General features: G+C 38.7%; 1 long non-coding RNA gene across 2 annotated transcripts; it reads right to left on the reverse strand.

Moving 5' to 3' along the window:
- Positions 1-401: 401 nt before the first annotated feature.
- Positions 402-6616, reverse strand: LOC118355234 (uncharacterized). 2 transcript variants are annotated; one of them, XR_004817298.2, is made up of 3 exons: positions 6354-6616; positions 5120-5212; positions 402-796 (listed from the first exon to the last, which is right to left on the reverse strand). It is a non-coding gene; the product is annotated as an uncharacterized LOC118355234 (long non-coding RNA). The 2 variants fall into 2 exon arrangements; XR_004817299.2 differs by having other exon boundaries at positions 5120-5226.
- Between the last annotated feature and the right edge of the window lie 15104 nt (positions 6617-21720).

Here is a 21720-nt window from a genome sequence, read left to right on the forward strand (position 1 = left end):
AGGGGGAGCTTTATGGAAACCCTAGTTCTGAATATCATGGCCCCTCATTTCGTTCCAGGGGTTGTTTCAACTGCACCTAAGCTTTGAACGTGTGAATTCCATTCAGATTTGTTCAGAAATTCTAGTTTGGGAAACGTTATAAATAGGTTTCTCATGAACACTTATGAGGAAAAAACACACAAGTGAAAACACACCCATTGGCTGAGGCTCTGCCAACAGATCTGAATAAAAACTTCTTGGTTGGCACCAAATACACTAAGATCTTTTGAAATAAGCCTCATGCCTGGTTGGCAAAACATGAATGAGCCGACTGTGTATTAAAAGGGCATATTATCCTCACTTGGCAACACACACAAAAAGTGTGCTTACTGGACAATAAAATTCTGACCTTAATTTCATACTCCTTTTCCCCTCATTTACAATATTTGGTTTAATTAAAAAGTGAAATTGTGAATGTTTTCTTGGCAATTTGGCAATAAACATCTGTACTGAATATAAAGTTCCATTTGGTGTCTGGGGGCAAAGTTATCAGTTCGTTAATGTATGGGTAAGTTTCTTGGAAAGTAAAAGAGGGCCAGTGTTGGGATCCAACCTTTTTCTTAAACATGGTAATGTGCTTTTTCTTGCTGAAGGGGAGCAGAGAGGGGGGTTTGGCCAGAGCACTTCATCAACAAGAACTTTTGAGAAGTCCATGCACAGAGAGGAAGTTGTTGACAGCATCGACAATTATTTCCAAGCAGTATTTCTTCTGAACTTTTCTTACAGCTGCAGAATATGGTAAGAACACAGCCTCCATCTAAGATATATGAAGAGAATGAAGAGAGAGAGAGGCATAGTCAACAAATGGCACTTTCTCGTTCACTTCAAATCCTTCACTATAAGTACATTCATTAGAAGCAGAAGCTAAGAATAAGATGGCAATCATAGGAAGACTGGGAGAAAATATAATGGAATAGTAATTAGACCTCGGGTGTGTGGATGTGAGGAAGTCTTCTAAGTTTAGAAGAAATCACATAGCAAAAAAGAAGTGAATGCATATTTTGAAATTCAGTATCTGCAATTAACAAAAAAGGTGAAAAGATAAAAGATGAAATATCACAGGTCAATGAGAAACAAGTGATTAATTGTTGCCTTCGATCAGGTTCCCTGGCAACCGGCTAAGATGAAACTTCAGTATACAAGAAGTTTTTGTGACTCTAAGTTTCTGTCAGTGGATGAACAGATCAAGAAAATGTGATAGATTTATATAGCAGAATGTTTAAGATTCAGCCTTAAAAATGAAGGAAGTCCTGTCATTTGTGACAACATGGATGAACCTGAAGGGCATTATGCAAACCAAAATAAGCCAGACAGAAACAAATACTGCACAGTATAACTTGTATGTGGAATCTTTTTTTTTTTTTAAAGATATTATTTATTTGAGAGAGAGACACAGTGGAAGCAGGGGTAGGGGCAGAGGGAGAGGGAGAAGCAGGCTCTTCACTGAGCAGAGTGCCCCTGACATGGGGCTGGATCTCCACAAGGGGCTCTATCTCTGGACTCCAAGATCCTGACCTGAGTGGAAGGCAGACACTTAACTGACTGAGCCACACAGGCATCCCTTGTATGTAGTATTTTTTTAAAAAGTCAAACTTGGGTAGCTGGGTGGCTCAGTGGTCAAGTGCCTTGCCTTCAGCTCAGGTCAAGATCCCAGGGTCCTGGATCCAGCCTCATATCAGGATCTCTGCTCAGCTGGGAGTTTGCTTCTCCCTCTGGCCCTCCCCCTGCTTGTGCCTCTCTCTCTCTCTCTCTCTCTCAAATAAATAAATAAAAGATTTTTAGAAAAAAAATCAAACTCATAGAAACGAATTGCAGAATGGTGGTTGCCAGGGGCTGGGAGTGGGAGAAGTAGGGAAAGGTTAGTAAAAGTTTACAAAATTTCAGATATAAGAGGAATGAGATCTGAAAATATACTATATGACTTGGTGATTGTAGCTGAAAACACTGTACCATATCATTGTAATTTGCTAACAGTAGAATTGAAATGTTCTCACACACACACACAAAAGGTAATGATGTGAGGTGATGGACATGTTAATTAACTCAACAGAGAATCTTTTCAAAATTTTGTACATATATGTATATATAATTGTTACGTTCACATAAAAAAAAGATTTTTATTTATTCATGAGAGACACACACAGAGAGAGGCAGAGAGACATAGGCAGAGGGAGAAGCAGGCTCCTCAAGGGGAGTGGGATGTGGGACTCGATCCCAGGACCGCAGGATCACTCAACTACTGAGCCACCCAGCCGTCCCACGTTCAGATTTTAAATATCTTATTATTTTTTACATTTTAAATATCTTATAATTTTATTTGTCAATTATAGTAATTTCAGTGAAGCTGAAAGAACAAAAAGTTTATTGAGGAGGATTCTGTAAACAGCCCCCTCGAGGGAGGGAGGCAGCAGGGCTGGGCAGAGGAAGAAGCTGAGTAGTGATGTAGAAGCAGCTCAGGCTTCAGATGGCCCTGCAGAATGGTCTCAAATTGAGTCAAGGGGGCTAGTTTCCCCTGGACTCAACTATGGTGCTCCCAGAGAGGGGGCCTAACCTTAGGCAAGGTGTTCCCTTCCCTGAAGACAATTACTAGAGAAGGAAGCAGATTCTAAATGTCCACAGCACGTCTGCTTGGCAATGCGGCAATGAGAGTCCTTGTCTTCAAGGGGGTTCTAAGTGGCAACTGTGAAAGTCTATAAAAGGAAATCTCATTATTCAAAATTCCATTTAGAAATGGGGAAGCCAGAGGGGGAGCTCTCTTGCCCTAACACTCCTTGTCAATTGCAGACCCAATTAGGAAGAGATGTACCCTACAAGTCAATGCTGCTTTACTACCTCAGCTGGAGGAAGAAGGGTTTTCTCCTTCCTCCCACAACAGCCCAACCAATGAGACACTGTCACAGCTCAGCCAACAAAGAGCCACTACACTTTGAATTCCCAGTTTAGTCCATGGACTCTGCTTCTAACAACCCCTCCCCATGCCTCTCTTTCCTCTATAAAAGAGCATTCCTCCCCTTTGTTCCTTGGACTTGTCTATGGTTTCACTGTGGCTTCCAAGTTCTGAGCTGCAAATCTCTGCTATTCCTGCCTAAATTCATCTTTGCAAGCAAAATAACTGGCAGTTTTATTTTTAAGGTTAATGCACCCATTGCATTCACCAATAAAGAACTAAACACTAAAAAAACTCAGAGTGTTAATACGAAAAGCAATGGTTCCAATATAGAAATTGGCAAAGGACATGACTACACAATGCAAAGTTCATGAATGGGAAAATGTCTAACATCACTAGTTATCAAACAAATACAGGTCAGTTGTGCCTGGATGGCTCAGTTGGTTAAGTGTCTGCTTTTGGCACAGGTCATGATCCTGCAGTCCTGGGATCCAGCCCCAAGTTGGGCTCCCTGCTCAGTGGGCAGTTGGCTTCTCCCTCTGCCCCTCCCCCCTGCTTCTGTGCTCTCTCTCTCCCTCTCTCTCTAATAAATAAATAAAATCTTAAAAAATTTTTTTTCACTCCCAGACCTGGTAGGTACTTGTGCAGGGAGGACTCAAATTGCTGAGGCTGGACTTGTGGGGCTCTTGGTCATCTCTCTCTTCCACCATGCTCTCTCCAACATGGTAGACTTGGGATAGCAGTACTTGTTGGATATGGCTCAGGACTCCCAAAGCCAGGGTCACCCAGGATCACCTTCATTGCATCATATTCCCTGAGGCAATTACAAGGGTCTACCCAGTTTTAAGGAGAGGAAACACAGCTTCTACATCTTAATGGAAGAAGGCAAAGGTTCTAGAAGACTATGTGGGATGGGAAATATTATCACAGTCATTTTTCGCAAAATGCAATCTGCCACACAAAACTACAATAATTAAATAGGATTTTATTTATTTATTTATTTATTTATTTATTTATTTATTTATTTATTTTTAAAAGACTTTATTTATTCATGAGAGACACAAAGAGAGAGAGAGAGAGCCAGAGGGAGAAGCAGACTCCATGCAGGAAGCCTGATATAGGACTTGATCCCGGGTCTCCAGGGTCATTCCCTGGGCTGAAGTCGGCGCTAAACCGCTGAGCTACCCAGGCTGCCCATTAAATAGGATTTTAGCAAAGTAAAATAAAATACACTCACCAATGGCACAAAATAGAAAGTCAAACAACTGGATTATTATATTTAAAATTTAATATGTGATTAAGTTATCTCAACTCAGTAGTTATGAAAAATTGTTCAATTACTTGTGTCTGGATGACTGATGAATCAAAGAATTTAATGTAAAAAAAAGATAAAACTGAAAAAATATCAAAACATTGAGAGGGCTAGGGTGCTTCAGAAGCTTAAAGTTGTAAGAGAAATCCCAAAGGAAAAGATTTTTAAATGACTAATTATGATGAACTTCTAAGTTAAAAAATTCCCATTTTTCAAATAGAAAAGGAAATAAGTGACAAATTTTGAAATATACTCTAAGTAAATACAAAAGAAAAGGTTAATATCTTCCAACATATAGGGGCACCTGGGTGGCTCAGTTGGTTAAGAATCTGCCTTTTGGGATCCCTGGGTGGCGCAGCGGTTTGGCGCCTGCCTTTGGCCCAGGGCGCGATCCTGGAGACCCGGGATCGAATCCCACATCAGGCTCCCGGTGCATGGAGCCTGCTTCTCCCTCTGCCTGTGTCTCTGCCTCTCTCTCTCTCTGTGACTATCATAAATAAATAAAAATTAAAAATATTTAAAAAAAAAAAAAAAAAAAAGAATCTGCCTTTTGCTCAGGTCATTATTCCCAGGGTCCTGGGATTGAGACTCTGCTCAGCAGGGAGTCTGCTTCTCCTTTCCCTCTGTGTGCTCTCTCAATCTCTCTCTCTCTCATAAATAAATAAATAAATAAATAAATAAATAAATAAATAAATAAGTTTTTAAAAAGTACCTTCTAATGTGTAAAGAGTTCAAATAAATGGACTAGTGGTAAAGGGCAAAATATAATTCATAATAGTAAACAAAAATAAAGTAATTTTGTAAATTGTGATAGAATGTAGAATACATAAACTATATAATTTCTATATAAACTATATAAAACTGTGCAATACGAAACTTACCATTTTAACCATTTCTAAGTATACATTTCAACGACATCAAGTACATCCACATTGTTGTGCAGCCATCTCCAGAACTCTCTTCATTCTGTAAAACTGAAACTCTGCACCTGTTAAGCAATAACGCCCCATTCTTGCCTCCCCTGACCATGGCAATCATGAGTCTACATTTTGTCTGTAGGAATTTGACTACTCTAAGTCCCTCATATAAGTGGAAACATACGGTACTTCTTTTTTGGAGACTGGCTTATTTCACTTAACATATCCTCAGGGCTCATCCATGTTACAGCATGTGTCTGGATGTCCCTTCTTTTTAAAAAATTTTTTTAAGTTGATTACTTATTCTTCTTATTTATTTATTTAAATTCAATTTGTCAACATATAGTATAACATCCAGTGCTCATCCCATCAAGTGCCCGTCAGTCACCCAGTTACCCCATTCCCCTGCCCACCTCCCCTTCTGCAAACCCTTTGTTCTTCCCCAGAGTTAGGAGTCTCTCATGTTTTATCACCCTCTAGAATTTTTCCCACTCATTTTCCCTCCTTTATCCTATAATCCCTTTCACTATTTCTTATATTCCACAAATGAGTGAAACTATATGATGATTTTCTTTCTCTGATTGACTTATTTCACTCAGCATAATACCCTCCAGTTCCATCTGTGTCGAAGCAAATGGTGGGTATTTGTCCTTTCTGATGGCTAATATTCCATTGTACATATAGACCACATCTTCTTTATCCATTCATCTGTTGAAGGTCAGGATGTTCCTTCTTTATAAGGATGACTAACATTCTATTGTATGTATAGACCACGTTTCTTTCTTTCATTCATTCATTCATCCATCAACGGAAAAATCCTTTTTTTTTTTTTAAGATTTATTTATTTATTCATAAGAGACACACAAAGAGAGGCAGAGACATAGGTAGAGGGAGAAGCAGGTTCCCTGTGGTGAGCCTGATGCGGGACTTGATACCAGGACCCTGGGATCATGACCTGAGGCAAAGGCAGACGCTCAACCACTGAGCCACCCAGGCATCCCGAAATCCTTTTGTTAAATTGTAAAACTAATACATGTTTATGTTTAGAAATTCAAACAATTGAGAAAAGCATAAAAGAAAAACAAGTCTTTTACTCTTTTCTATCCTTCGCATTCATCACAGTACCTCCCATTTAGCACTCAATCATGCGTCCTTCCAGAAAGTTTGTGTGTTCTTAGAAGCACACTTGCATACTTACCTTGTCTTTCTTTCTTTGGTCTCTGGACTGTTCCTCAGATGATGAGAATCTTGATGGTGATAAAACTGGGTGATATAATCTCTAGTTATAGTACAATATTAAGAATATTAGGTTTTGACACTGTTTAAAATATATTTAAACCAAATATAAGTGGGGTATTTGTCCTGATGTAGGCTTCTGAATGCCTACCCCCTCTTGAGAAGAGTTAGTCCTAGACCCAACCAGCATAAAAGTGAGGGCCCTACAGTGGCCATCTCTTTGGGCAAGCTTGAGGCAATGAGGAAATGACTCACCTGGGGCTGCTTCTGTTGCGCCTGCTTACAGCCAATGACAGACATGTGGCAAGGACTCGGACACCGTCAACTATTGGAATGAACCTGCCTGAGGGTGATATATTGTTACTCTAAACTCCATTCTTGGGCTATCTTTTCCTTTGTCCCACTCTGGGTCTCATGAAAACTGAAACATCAAAGACAGGTTGTACTAAACATATGCTCTGAAGTCTGTGGTGAGTGAGGTTCCTCCTTTCAAAGAAAACAACCCTGGAATGAGGTTAGCTGTGGAGTTAGGCAGTAAGTCCTTAGCTGTTACGTGTCCAAATAGTCAAAGTGGAGTTTGCAGCCAGGACGCCATGATGGTTCCTTTGAATTACAAGATGAAATGGCCTCAGGGCTCTTTTGGGCTCTCTATGCCCAAGGGCATTATAGTTTTGACTGAAGAGCTAGATCCTCAGTAAGGTTTGAGCCTCTGCACCCAGACAAGTAACCCAGGGGGTAAGGGTGGGCCACAGCCACTGGACAGATTACACCATGGAAGGGGAAAGGCATAACTACCAGCTGGGTTAGTTTGCTAGGGTTACTGTCACAAAGTACCAGAAGCTGGGTGGCTCAGAGCAGTGAACACTTGTTGTCTTGCAGTTCTGGAGGCCAGAAATCTGAAATCAAGGTATCAGCAAAGCCATGCTCTCTTTGAAGGTGAGAGGGGAGGATCTGTTCCAGATCTATCTCCTTGACTTGTAGATTGCCATCTTTTTTCTGTGTCTCTTCACATAATCTGCCCTCTGTACATGCCCATTTCTGCCTCTAAATCTCCCCTTTGTATAAGGACCCTGGCCATATTGGATGACGGCCCTCCTTAATGACATTTTAGCTTAATCACCTTTGTAAAGACCCCAGTTCCAAATCCAGTCACATTCTGACACCTTATATCTTTTTGAAGGGACACAATTCAACCCATTACCATCCTAACTTCATAACCAGCTGCAGAAAAATAGATAAAGGGCTTCCATCTGTATTTTTTTAAAGATTTATTTATTTATTTATTTATTTATTTATTTATTTATTTATTCATGATAGACATAGAGAGAGAGAGAGGCAGAGAGAGAAGCAGGCTCCATGCCTGGAGCCCGACGCGGGACTCAATCACGGGACTCCAGGATTGTGCCCTGGGCCAAAGGCAGGCGCCAAACCACTGAGCCACCCAGGGATCCCTCCATCTGTATTTTATTGCTTACTGCCAGGGTGAACTGATAACCACCTTTTTCTTTCTTTATTTTTTAATATTTTATTTATTTATTCATGAGGGATGCAGAGAGAGGCAGAGACACAGGCAGAGGGAGAAGCAGAACCCTGGGATCATGCCCTGAGCCAAAGGCAGATGTTCAACCACTGAACCACCCAGGTGTCCTACCACCCTTTTCCTTTTTAAAAATAAGTTATTATAATTTGTCTTTTCTTTTCTCTCTTTTTCTTGATATTGAATGTGATATTGTCCTCTGAATGTGCCCATGTCCCTAAGGTACAGAACATTGAAATGAGACCTCAGTCGGACTAAAGAAGGAAGTATGGGACTAGCCTGCGATATTGACCGTGGGGAATGCGGCTCCATGAAATGACTTTCACAGGCAGCTGCTGAACTTAACTTGTCATGTCCTCTTGGGGAAAGAGGGGTTCATGGCAAATTAGTTCCGTTGTGTTAGACAGGGGCATCTCTAAATGGTTGGGGAAGAAGTGTATACATAAAATAGAGAAGGTCTTTTTCTAGTAGCTCTATCTGAACGAAGTGATTTTGTAGAAACTGGATTCCACAGTTTCTGTCTCTTGTGTAATTTTATACTTGCGACAGAGGGACCCAATGTGCAGTGAAGGATTAACCTGACCCACGAGGAAGTCTGGCCTTTGCCCTCAGCTACTGGGAGGTGATCTCCTGGCCCTGGAATGTCCTGCCTGATGGGAGTATCTTTGTTTGCCTAGGATCTTTGTCCACCGACAGCCATACAACCATACAACGTTTTATGACGAGGACTTTGGGCTACATGGTATCAGTTCTGCTTCTGCAAGAGACTAGAGATGAAAAGTATCGGCCAGAACTTTAGGGGCTGGAGATCAGAGTCCAGCCACATGGGCAGTATGTGATCAAACCCCAGTAAAAATCTTGGACACCAAAGGTTCTGGTCAGCTTTCTGGGTTGGCAGTCCTCCATGAATATTGTCACATCATGGCTGGGAGAAGTTAACAGGATCCACAGCAAACCTGGAGAAGATGCCCAGACAGAAGTTCCATGTCTGGACCCTCCTGGACTCTGCCCCATGTGTCCCTGCCTTTGGCTGATTTTAATCTGTTTTTTTTTTTTCCCTCCGTAATAAACATAACCATCACTGTTATAAAAACTGAAGGTGGTTTTGGGAACCTCTTCAACTTGCAATTGATGTCAGAGGGAAGGACATTCTCTTGCAGGAACTCTTCTAACTGGGCAACGGACTAAATTCCTGCATACAGGTTCTGGAAGTCCGTGTTGCTGAGTCACACAAGTGGTGACTCTCTAAGGAGAAAGCCCACAATGTCTGCCGTTTAGGTGCTCAAAGCTGGCCCGACTCCCTCTCCTTCTGGGTTAGATCTTCCTATGATTCTGCAATAACTAGTACCTTTCCAATAAATTGCATGTTTTTTTTTTCTTAAGCTTTTCCAAATTGTGTTCTGTTACATGCAACCAAATGAATTCTTATCTGTTGTAGAATAACAGTTATGCAAGTATATGAAGGGGGATTTGACCACTTCCCCAAGGAATTCCTTTAAAAGATAGACAAAAGCCAACTCAGATGAAGAGGGGACAGGAGAGAATAGGATGGGAGATGGCTCTAAGTTTGGTATGGTGCTCATTTGCTGTTTCAAAAATTGGGACATAAGGGGAAAAGGTGAAGCATTTACCCTGACTCCCTGATGGGTTGTTTCACAGTAGACATTAGTTAATGGAATAAGTTTTTCTTTATAGAGGGATCAAAGTTAATGATGGCAGGGAGAAAGATACCATTGGAAAGTGACTGTGTGCCTCTTCTAATGAAATAACAGATCCAGGCAATGAAGAATGGCCTCTAAAGCCAGCAGGTAAACAGTTGATGGGGAGTGTCCTATTGGATGGTCAGGGTGACCACACCTGAGTCACTCAACCTCTGTGTGACTGAGGCAGGTGACCAGGCCTAAGTGAACGTACTCATGAGATGCGATAGGAAATATATTGCCCCACCTTTGAAGTATTTTTGCCTCCAACCTAATTGAATCTGAATGGCAACACATTTTTGGATCTAATCATCAGTTTACTAGTAATATGGGATATATTAAATATTAAGTGAGCAACAAGGATTCCATCAACCAAAATCAGACTGTGAGAAATTCTACGGGAAAATCGTCCCAATGTCTTTTTTTTTTTTTATTTTTTTTTTTTATCCCAATGTCTTTAACAAATGGTGGGAATAAAATGGGGAGGAGAGGTAAATTGTTGATATCTAAAGCAGCCTTGAGACTTAGCAAATACGTTGTCTGGACCTGCTTTGGACAAACTGATTGTGAAAAGACATTTGTGAGACAGTTGGGAAAATTTTTTTTTTAAGATTTTATTTATATATTTTGAGAGAGAGCACAAGAGTGAGCAGGTAGGGAGTACAGAGGAGGAGATGGGGAGGGAGAAGGAGAGGGAAGACTCTCATGCAGACTCTGCTGAGCACAAAGCCCCATCTGGGGCTTGATCACCACCTGAGCTGAAGCCAAGAGTAGGATTTTTAACTGACTAAGCCACCCAGCCAAACCAACAGTTGGGAAAATTTAAACACTGACTGTATTTGATAATATTAAAGCAACATTTAAAAAAAAGAGAAGATAATAGATATGTGGTGGTTATGTTTTTAAAAAGAGAAGAATTTTTATCTCTTAGAGTACATCCCAAAGTATTTCAGGTGGAAAGTTATGTTTTCTATATGACATTAAAATGTATTGAAAGTGACAGCAGTTAAAATTATGTGGTGCTAGCATTTGAATAGAGACATCAGTGGCCTAGAACATCATGAAGTCCAGACTTCATGCTGTAAAATAGTTGAGTCAGAGGAGATGGGTGTGAAGGGTACAGCTAAAGCAGAAATCATCAAATATTTATAATCGTTAAAGCTGGATGACAGGAGGTCATTCTATTCTGCATATAAGGTCAACTTTTATGTATGTTTGAATATTTTGACAATAAGAATGAATTTGGGGAAACTGAGTAACTTTCTTCACATCCTATCCTGGGATAAATAAATCTTATCTGTAAAAACTGAAACCAAAAAGCACTGGAAGAACCCATCGGAGGATTGTTTGGGTGACCTCAAAAATGTGGCAGGATTTTCTAAGGATAATAGATTTGTGTTAGTCTTCTGACGTGACTGCATTTTATTGGTTAATATTATATTAATGCTCTGCTTCTTTTCTGTGCTGCTTTGTCAGGTTTTCACAACATGCTTAGGACACCTTCATGAAGTGAACTGTGATATTTCCCATCTTTGCTGAAACTGTGGATTAAAGTACTTATTTTGGAGACAGTTATCCAGCCACTCGTTTATTGGTATCTGATGAGTTGTTGAGTGTGCACATGTGTGTTTTTCTTTTTCTCTTTCATTGCCACGATGAACTAATGATTTTTTTATGTATTCAATGTGTTTCAATCTTCCCTTTAAGTTGATTCCTGTGTTTTTGACATTAACCTCAAAGTCTGATAGTTTCCTTGCTTTCTGATATGAGATGTTTGAAGCTCATCCTGTACTTTTCCTGCCCTAGGCCTGTAAACAGCCATTTCTCAAGAAGTCCTGGTTCCTTTTAGTGAGAAATGGTCTTTGGAGACAACAGAATGGATACCAGGTATACTCAAAGCTACTGTTGTGCTTGCTTCAAGGCCTTTCTGATTGAGAGCTAGGAAAGGCATACTAATTTTTTTTTCAAAAAAGAGAAACAAATCATGAGTTCATACTTACCTTTCTTTTTTTAAAATTTTTATTTATTTATGATAGTCACACAGAGAGAGAGAGAGGCAGAGACATAGGCAGAAGGAGAAGCAGGCTCCATGCAGGCTCCATGCACCAGGAGCCTGACGTGGGATTCGATCCCGGGTCTCCAGGATCGCGCCCTGGGCCAAAGGCAGGCGCTAAACCGCTGCGCCACCCAGGGATCCCCCATACTTACCTTTCAATTCAAATTAAATATCTCATGGACTTCACTTCTGGATTGTTAAGTCTATATCTTTTTCCTCTTATATCAAATATCTTGGTCCCTAATTGACATAATTACGTTACATATACCTATAATGTACATAGGTATGCAAATATTTACTATATAGATTTTGTGTGTGTGTGTGTGTGTGTATAGTGGTGGCTTAATAATATGTCAACTTGGCTAAACAGAACTACATTTTCTAGAATTCCTTTCCCCGTAGATCTCAGCCTAGGGTTGGACACAGGAGAAATTTGCAAGAAATTTTGAAGTGGTATGCTTACTCTCTGACAGTCAGTGTAGACAAGGCCCTTTTGGAGCTCAAGCACATTTATGTGAGTCTGCTGGCTCACCTCTTCTGGTCAGTGTCCTCCAGGCCTGGAGGATCTATCTGGGTGCCAGATGTGAGGGGAAGAGGGTTGAAGTGAAGTCTCTAATCCCCCCATTTCTCATGCATCTTTCTTGCCTGACCACACAGCCCAGTGACATCAGGCTTAAAACCAGGTGGAGGGTAAAGAGCTGAATTGAGGCTGGTTAACCACCTCCCACAATTGTGTATGGTCCAATTCCTATATGTGAATTCTTAATTCTACAGCATTTCTAGAGGTTCTGCCTCTCTGATTGATTCCTGACTCATACATATATACACACAGTATATGTATACAGGTGTGTGTGTGTGTGTGTGTGTATATATATGCATTTGTGTAGAAGCATGTATGTATATATATCCTACTGTGTGTATGAAATAATTTTTATATGAAATAATTTTAAAACAATGCTAACATTATTGCTGTTGATATCAATTTTGAGATTTTTTTTTTTTTTTTGTGATTCTTTCCGTCTCCAAAATTATGTATTGAAGGGGCACCTGGGTGGCTCAATTGGCTAAACAACTGCCATTGGCTCAGGTCACGATCTTGAGGTCGTAGGATCCAGCCCTGTGTCAGACTTTCGGCTCAGAGGGGAGTGTGTTTTTCCTTCTCTCTCTGCCTCTACTCCTCCTCCTTGCTTGTGTCCTTGGGTATGCTCTCTCTCTCAAATAAATAAATAAAATCTTTTAAAAAATTATGTATTGAATAGCCCATTTTTCCTCCATGATTTAAAATGGAATTAGTTTCCTATAGTAAATTTTCATATTTCTTTGAGTCTAATCTAGACTTCATAATGATCCAATTCACTGATCTCTCTATTCAAGTGTCAGTACCACACAATATTAATCGCCAAATCTTATTAATATATTTTAATATCTGATAGGACCACCCTCTTCTCAATTATTTTTTTTTAATTTTTCAGATTTTTGGGCCATTATTATTTGTCTTTCCTATGAAATTTAGAATCAGTTTACTTTTAAATAATCCTGTTAATATTTTTATTAGTTATATAGGTTTTGACCATTTATTTTTTAAGAGAATTATGCCATACATACAAAAAAAAAGTTTGTTTTTTTTTTTTCACAGAAATCTCACATAGTAACTGTGGTTATATTCCCAGTCTCTGTCTTAATGAAATGATGTTCAATCACTTGTTTTCTTGTGTACATGTCAACAAATTCTTTGTTTCTTTCAGAGCTTTTGTATTTGTCTATCAAATGTATAGTTTTGGGATCCCTGGGTGGCGCAACGGTTTGGCGCCTGCCTTTGGCCCAGAGCGCGATCCTGGAGACCCGGGATCGAGTCCCACATCGGGCTCCTGGTGCATGGAGCCTGCTTCTCCCTCTGCCTGTGTCTCTGCCTCTCTCTCTCTCTCTCTCTCTCTCTCTCTGCCTCTCATGAATAAATAAAATCTTTTAAAAAAATGTATAGTTTTATGTTTTCCAATTTATTCATTTTTGCTTTTGACTGTATCATTTCCTTCCTTTGTTCTCAGAGAAAAAGAAATTAGAAGAAAAAGTGATTGTGTATGAGAAAGATCAGTGCAGTTTAAAGGAAAAGTATTTTTCTTCATTTATTCACTGAATAAAATTTAATGTTCTGAATTAGATGCTAGGCAAGAGAGAAATTAAAATACCCTTTTTATAGTAAAGTAGAAATATTCCAGCATGTAAATACTGTTAGATTCACAAGAATGCTTTTCTGGAAATTCTAAACCTGAATTGGCAGGCTCTGCATTTTCTCCGGCTCTGTTCATCATCACCTGGATGGGTTCCCTAGTTATGACCTCTCTATCCTTAAGGGAATAACAGAGCTCTTAGAGCAGGAGTTAATAATTTACAGGTATTGTTCTGAGATGCCTTAGTCATGGCTCTCTCACACTGGTGTCTCGGGGCCTGCTCCACCTCTAAACTGCACCCTTGTGTGCAGAGGGGCCTTAGAATCCACAAGTCACGTGGTTCTCTGGCTACCAGTGAAAGGTAGTTAGATATCAACAAATACAAACCTCTCATCTGAATGGCACTCCCCTACCTCTGTGTAAGTATCATGCTATTTTAGTATATACTTCTTCAAGCAATTTAATCATTTCTCTTATGTGTAGTAAATGGATATCAACCAGAAATAAAATTTCATGCTGGAGCTGTTCATAAGGCAGTAAAAGATGTTCCTTTCATCTCTGAGTTTCTGTAACACAGATGTTTCCTTTTCATTGCTTAATACTAGAATAGTGGACCTAGAAGGGCCTGTTAGCTTCAAGTCACTGCCATCTAATGTTAGAGGTTTAGAAACTGGACAGAGGCAGGTTTAACCCCTCTGCAAGGGAAGAGCCACTGAACTGCCCAAGGACTTGGGGAATTTGGGGAAGAGGGTGGTTCCAGTCCTGGAACTCCCAGTCTCCACTCTTCCATCTGATCTCCTTTTCTCCTCTGTAAAAGCAGGTCAGTCATAGCAGTGGGCAATATTATTATTGTAAGTACTAGAGGGGAGAACATATAGAAAGTGCTGAATGCGGTAACTAGTGTATCACACTTAGTAAGTGTGGGCTTACGATTTACAACTTTCATAGACACCTGAATGCCTGGGATCTTCAACACATCAACAGTCATGGTCTCCCTGGGGTCCTATAAGAATTAGATGGTAAAGAAGATAGAGCAGTCTTGAATTGCAGAAGTTTAGGTACTTTTAGCTTATCTCACGAAATATGAGCTGGGTGCAGCATTTCTACCTGAGAAATGTCAGCAATTAGCACCAGATAAAATAAGAACAGTATGTCATAGTAAACCCCCACTTTTTACTTATGTATCATATCTACTTGCACATCATTTACAATGGCACATATTTTATTCAGTTTATATAACATTGAGACAAAAGTCAATTTTCCATACAAGAAATATCATTTTGTGGGTTTTCTGTGGGGAGATGCTGTGAAGATTCTAGGGGACTTAACGCCCTCTCTGTGTAAATGTTTGCTTCCACCACTGGACATCATCTTGGTGATTTCTCTGGAAACAGTTCAAAGCAGAAAACTTATTTTTAACCAAAGCTTTAAATAAATTGAGCCCTGGTCCATTAATTTTATTTCCTCTGCACCTCCTCATGCTCCAACATGAAGTCAGCAAGAGAATTTCAATATGTAGGTTTTTACCTTGGGGTACTGATGACCTTTCAGAGACACAGGCAGAGGGAGAAGCAGTCGCCTTGTGGGGAGCCTGATGCAGAACTTGATTCCAGGACCCCAGGATCACGCCTTGAGCCAAAGGCAGACTTTCAACCACTGAACCACCGAAGTGCCCCTACTGATGACCTTTCAGTACTCATTGGATGGATAGTATTTAAAAGCCCTGATCAAAGATCAGTGGAGTTTCGGGACCCCAAAATTAATAGACAAGACCAAGGTCTATTGAAAATATGTGGGGGAAAATAAATTCTAGCTGAAAAAGGGAATTTTAGATGCCAGAAAGGGATGCAATCCTATCCAAAATGATAGGAAGTGGGAGACTGACCCAGCGGGAGTTGAAATAGCTTTTGACTACCAACTTCTCCTCAAATTGATTAACCAGTGTGTTCACCTGATGCTGTTGGAATGTCTTCTTTTCCACAAGATGAAACTCCAAAATAACTTGCAACTCATTTATGGCCTGACTGGATGGTGTCTGTATCACTGTTTACATCAGCTGGATGATCAGTCTTGGTTGCTTGTACCTGTGGCAGGGGGTGGGGGCAGTGGCCGGCAGATTTGACAAATATACCACTGAATGGGAGAACTTCCCCTGTGTCTTCTTGAAATTCTACTCTTGGCATACTTCTGTACCCTGAGTGCTACTTCACTTCTGACACTTCTAGTCACCATCCGTATGGGGGCTTTTCTCACTAGCTAGGTGTCCTACAATTTAACTAAATTCTGACACTATCTTTCTGGAGACAGCATCAGATTTCACAGGGGAAGAGCCCAGTCCTATAAGACTGCTCCTACTTAGGATGACAGTTGTAAGTCCAGGTTGTCACCTTGTGCCTCTGACCTACCAGCTGTATATCAGAGGTTCCTGTGACCACCTTCTTGGGTTCATTCATTTGCTGAAATCACTCACAAAACTCCCAGAAACACTTTACTTACTATTGCTGATTTATTAGAAAGAATATTTAATACAAATGAACATCCAGATGGAAGAAATGTGGAGGGCAATGTATGGAGGAAGAGACACAGAGCTCCCATGCCTCCTTCAGGCATGATGCCTCAGCCCAGAAACTCTGAGGAACTCTGGTCTTTGAGGTTTTATGGAGGTTTCATTACATAAGCATGCTTGATTAATTCTTTGGCCATTGATGATTACGTCAACCTCCATCCCCTGAAAGTTCCACCCCTCTAATTGCATGGTTGGTTCCCTTGGCAACGAGCCCCATCCCATGGTTTGTTATCTAAGGGCTTTCCAAAATCTGCCTCACTAACATAAACTCAGGTGTGGTTGAAAGGGTCAACTGGAAGGGTTTAACAGGAGACTCTTTTTTTTTTTTTAATTTTTATTTATTTATGATAGTCACACACAGAGAGAGAGAGAGAGGCAGAGACACAGGCAGAGGGAGAAGCAGGCTCCATGCACCAGGAGCCCGACGTGGGACTCGATCCCGGGTCTCCAGGATCACGCCCTGGGCCAAAGGCAGGCGCCAAACCGCTGCGCCACCCAGGGATCCCAACAGGAGACTCTTTAATGGCTCTAATTACTTAGGAAATTTGAAGGGTTTTAAAAGCTCTGTGCCAGGTACAAAGACAAAGACCAAATATGTATTTCTTATGAATCACAATATCAAAACCACAGTTTGTTTATCCATTCATATGTTGATGGACTTTGGACTATTTCCAATTTGAGGGAATTATAAATAAAGTGCTATTTGGGCACCTGAGTGGCTCAGTTGGTTGAACGTTTGATTCTTGGTTTCAGCTCAGGTCACTATCTCAGGTCGTGAGATTGGGTCCCAAGTGGGGTCCCATGCTCAGCAGAAATTATCTGCTCCCATCTCCTGCATGCTTTCTCTCTCTAAAATAAATAAATAAATAAATAAATAAATAAATAAATAAATAAATAAATAAATAAATGTTAAACGAAAACGCAAAGTGCTATAAACATGTTTTCATGTGATGTTTTAGAATAAAATGTCTGTTTCATATTGTAGGTAAATGTTTAACCCTTTAAGAAACTGCAAAACTTTTCTCCAAAAGGCTTGTAACATTTTGCATTCCCCCCAGTGGTGTGAGGGTTCCAATCGCTCCACATCTTCACCACCCCCTTAGAATGACCAATCTTAATTTTGCTCTATCTAATAGGTGAGTAAATGTATCTTACTGGGGGTTTAATTTTCATTTCCCTAATGTATAATGATGCTATGTATCTTTCTTGCTTTTTTGCTATTTAAATTTTATTCAGTTTCTGTTTATTCAGATCTTTTGCCCATTCTAAAATTGTTTCTTTTCTTATTATTGAGTTTTCAGAGTTCTTTATGTGTGCTACATACAAGTCATTTATCGGATACATGATTTGCAAATATTTTCTCCCATTCTGTGGCTTAACTTTTCATTTGCTTAACAGTGTATGTCTTTTGAAGAACAGAAGTTTTTAATTTTGAAAAAAAATAACATCTATTTTTCTTTAGTAGGTCATGCTTTTGGTGTGGTACCACAAAATCTTCAATTAACCCAAGGTCACAAAAGTTCTCTTCTGTTTGTTCCTAGATGTTCAATAATTTTAGGTTTTACATTTAGGTCTATGGCCTATTTTGAGTAAATTTTTGCATGTGGTACAGGTATGAAAAAAGTTCTTTCTTTTTTCTCATATAAATATTCAACTGTTTCAATGCCATTTGTTGAAAAAAATTTTGTTCTGTGAATTGTCTTGGTATCTTTGTCAAAAATCAGGTGTTCATATATGTGTGGATCTATTTCTGGACTCCCTATTTTGTTCTGCTGAACTATTTGGCTATATGCCAATACTATGCTGTTTTGATTGCTGTCTGTAGCTATAAAAGAAATCTTCAACTCAAGTAGTGATAGGCTTCCAACTTTCTTTTTCAAAATTGTTTTATCTACATAGGTTCTTTGTATTTCCATGTCAATTTTTAAATCATCTTGTCAATTTCTACAAAAACATGTGAGCTTTTGATTGGGATTATGCTAAACCTATAAATCAACTCGTGGAGAATTGAAATCTTAACAATATTGAGTCAATCAGTGAACAAAATATATCTCTTCATTTATTTAGGTCTTATTTAATTTCCCTCAGCAATGTTTTATAGTTTTGTATATAGATCTTACACATCTTTTGTCAGATTTATTCTTAAAAATTTCGTAGTTTTTGATGTACTTCTAAGTGATATATTTTTAAGGATTTTATTTATTTATTTATTTATTTATTTATTTATTTATTTGAGAGAGAGAGAGAGAGAGAAAGCAAGCATGAGTGGAGAGGAGGGCAGAGGGAGAGGGAGAAACAGACTCTCCACTGACCATGAAGCCCAATACAGGGCTTGATCTCAGGACTTGGAGATCATGACGTAAGCTGAAGTCAGACTCTTAACCGACTGAGCCACCCAGGCATTCCTATAAATGATATTCTAAAATTTCAACTTCTGATTGTTGCTATTAGAAAGAAATGGAATTGATTTTCTAATGTTGATCTTGTATATTGAAATCCTGATAAACATTTATTAGTTATAGTAGATTTCTTCTAATTTTCTACACAGGTGATCAAGTCATCTATAAAGAAAGAGCTTTACTTCTTTCCTATCTATCTGTGCTTATTTTTATTTCATATTTTTCTTTTATTATGCTGGCTTGAATCTCAATATATTTGTGGGAAAAAGTTGTAAAAGCATTAATCCTAGTTTTGTCCCTAATCTTAAGTAGAAAGACTTCAGTCTTCATCATACTATTAAGTATTATGTTAGCTGTAGGTTTTTGTAAATGCTTTTTATTAGGTTGAAGATATTTCCTTCTATTTCTCAATCACTTATGTTTATGTAGTTTATGAAGTTATGAAGTTATGTAGTTTATGAAGAATTTCTTTTTTAAAAATCAGGAATGGATATGATGTATTATTATTTGAAGGTGGACTGTGATGAACTAAATGTGTCAAGTTGGTTGACTATGTTTTTCAGGTTCTTTCATATCCCTACTGATTTCTGTTTACTCGTTCTACCAATTACTGAGGATTGTTGGAATCTCTGACTATAATTATAGATTCATCTGTTTCTCCTTGCAATTCTGTCAATTTGCATTTCATGTATTTTTCAGCTCAGTTGTTTTGTGCCTAAACATTTAAGATTATTTTTTCCTCCTTTATCAGTATGAAATGGCCTTCTTTATCCTTGGTAATACTCTTTGCTCTAAAATCTACTTTGATATTGATATAGCCATTCCATCTTTCTTTTGACAAGCATAGCATATCTTTTTCCAGTATTTTACTTTTAACTCTCTGTGTTTTTATGTTTAAATTCTGTTTGTTATAAGCAACATGCAATTGTATCTTGTTTTTGTAATCTAACTTGAAAATCTCTGCCTTTGAGGGATGCCTGGGTGGCTCAGTGGTTGAACGTCTGCCTTCAGTTCAGGGCGTGATCCCAGGGTCCAGGATTGAGTCCCATATCGGGCTCCTTGCCAGGAACCTACTTCTCCCTCTTCCTGTGTCTCTGCCTCTCTCTGTGTGTCTCTCGTGAATAAATAAATAAAATCTTAAACAATAAAAAAAGAAAATCTCTGCCTTTGAATTAGAGTGTTTAGACTATTCACATTTAATATGATCATTTGAAATGATTTGGGTAGATGTATTATCTATTTGTTTTCTATTTGATTCATTTTTCTTTGTTCCTTTTCCCTCTTCTCTTCTTTCTCTTGAATTAACTGAGTATTTTTATGATTCCATTTTATACCCTTTGTTGACTTATTACCTGTAACTCCTGTATTATTTAAGTAACTGTTTTAGAGTTTATTGAATACATCTTTAACTTATCACAATCTACCTTCAAGTGATATTATATCCTCGAATGTATAGTATTACAATATTTTACTCCTATTTCTCCCCTCTCAAATTTTGTGCTGTTGTTGTCATACACTTTGGTTTTATATATGCTATACTCTCTATAGTATATTGTTCCCATTTTTGTGCAGCCAAGGATTTTAAAAATATATTTAAATAGGAAGACAACATTAGATATTTACTCATATAATAAACCATATCTGATGTTCATCATTCTGTTATGTAGATCCAAATTTCTACTGGGCATCACTTTAGTTTTTTTCTTAATCTTAAAAAAAATTTTATTATGAAAAATTTCAGAATGTAAAAAAGTAGAGAGAACAGTATAATGAATCCCAATGTATCCACTACACAGCTTCAGCAATTACTAACATTTTGATACCATTTATGTTTTCTAGTATGTATATGTTACACATTTAAAAAGGTAAACAAAATTATGAAAATAAGATACACATGATTAAGCCATACTACAGAACTATAGAGACAAAATTTTTGGGTTGGGGCCCAGGAATCTGATTTTAACAAGCTACTTGCCTAGCTGGTATCATTCATTGCCTGAATCCAGGGTCTTGAAGCTTTTCTTGATCTAGTTTTTTGTTTTGTTTTGTTTTGTTTTTGTTTTTTTTTGTTTTTTTTGGGAGGTGGAGGGGTTGTTTCAGGCAGGAATATAAATCAAGTACCTCTTACTCCATTTTGGCCAGAAACAGAAATCTAGAACTTTCTCTTTAATTTCTATATTTCTTTCTAAATCTAGTAAATGAAACTATATTAGATCTATATTTCTTTTTTTTTTTTAAAGATTTATTTATTTATTTATGATAGACATAGAGAGAGAGAGGCGCAGAGACACAGGAGGAAGGAGAAGCAGGCTCCATGCCAGAAGCCTGATGTGGGACTCGATCCCGAGACTCCAGGATCGGGCCCTAGGCCAAAGGCAGGCGCTAAATCGCTGAGCCACCCAGGGATCCCTAGATCTACATTTCAATAAGAAAATAAGAAATAGTGAGATTCTTTTATGTGTAAGTAGGAAAAGCACCTGGTCCCACACATTATTTAAAGACATTAAAAATAAAGTGCAAATAGCTGCCCCAGATAATTTCTAACTTCTTCCAATAGGTTGGACTCATAGAAAGATATGTACAGTGAAAGGAAGAAAACGGATATAGTGATTAGCTTGAACAGTCAAGAAGAACATGCATAACTGACCCAAATTTCCTTTTTACTTGTGGTGTTCTCTCTCTCTTCTCTTTCTGCCCCCCTCCCATCTTTCCATCCCCATCACCCTGTCTCCCTCCCTCTAAAATTGCAATATCTGGAACTGGCTTTATAGCAAAAAGGGGAAATAGTTAAAGTGTTTGTTAATAGCTGAAAATTTGGTTTTACATAAAGAGTACCTCTTTAAGTAAAGCAATAATATGAAAGAATAACATATTCAGTATTTCAAAATGTTCCTGTTTCAAAA

Source organism: Canis lupus, chromosome 7 (assembly GCF_003254725.2).
Source record: "Canis lupus dingo isolate Sandy chromosome 7, ASM325472v2, whole genome shotgun sequence".
Classification (NCBI taxonomy): domain Eukaryota; kingdom Metazoa; phylum Chordata; class Mammalia; order Carnivora; family Canidae; genus Canis; species Canis lupus.